This window comes from Vombatus ursinus, unplaced genomic scaffold (genome assembly GCF_900497805.2).
Source record: "Vombatus ursinus unplaced genomic scaffold, bare-nosed wombat genome assembly UNPS02014818.1, whole genome shotgun sequence".
Lineage (NCBI taxonomy): Eukaryota > Metazoa > Chordata > Mammalia > Diprotodontia > Vombatidae > Vombatus > Vombatus ursinus.
Genome location: NW_020954596.1, coordinates 385,883 through 386,882, shown reverse-complemented (window position 1 = coordinate 386,882; position 1,000 = coordinate 385,883).

Sequence of the window (1,000 nt, the reverse complement as noted above, 5' to 3'; positions counted from 1 at the left end):
GTTAAGAAACTGAGAGAGAGAGAATGGAATTGTTGCAGGTAGAAGTGAACAGACTAAGTAAATGAATGAATGAAGCATTTATTAAGCACTTACTATGTGTAAAGAGCACACAAAGAATACAAATAGAAAAAATAAGTTAGTCCCTGCTCAAATGGGAGAGTTAACACATATGAAGGTTTCAGCAGAAAGTCAAATGAAAAAGTCCCATGATCTTTAGGGTTCAGTAGCCAAGCAGATATGAATGACTCTTCTTTAATGTCATTTTCACTGATAAAATCCTATTAGTTTCTGAGGTTGAAATATTTAACAGTGACAAGGTCTTTTGGTGGCAAGAACTTTCTTTTCTATGTCATCAGTAGCTATGGCTGTAGCAACCTACAGGAGCAATTGCCAGGCTGCATCTCCATAGGGGTTGCTTCCCAGGTGATGGCTGGGGGCACTGGGATAGAAGTGCTGATATTCCCAAGACTCTTAGGTTCAGGGTCCTCAGCTCTCCCCATCATGGTCTGAATGGAGATGGTGGTCAAGATGATGGTGGCAGTTTGACTTGCCTGGCACATGCCACCTCCTGTCTTTTTCTCAGGGTGCCTCACTACTTCAGTCAATCTGGCTTATTTATTCTGTGTGTGACAGTTTGTTGATAGAAGGTGGGGATTAATGGCCCCTTCTCCACAGGAGTTAGTTTCCAGAATGATGACTATGAAGGCTGGATTAGCAGCAGAAATGGTGGTAGAGAGCCAAGGGGTACTGCCACTTCCAGGGTTTCTGTCTATCTGCCTCTTGGGGGTAAAACCAGGAAAACAATTTATACTATATCAACAACATTGTTAAAATAAAAACTTTTGAAAGATGAATTCTGATCACTGCAATGACCAATTACGATGCCAGAAGACTAATGGTGAAGAATGCTGCCCACATCCTGACAAAGAAGTGGATTCAGAATGCTGAATTTTACACACACACACACACACACACACACACACACACACACACACACACA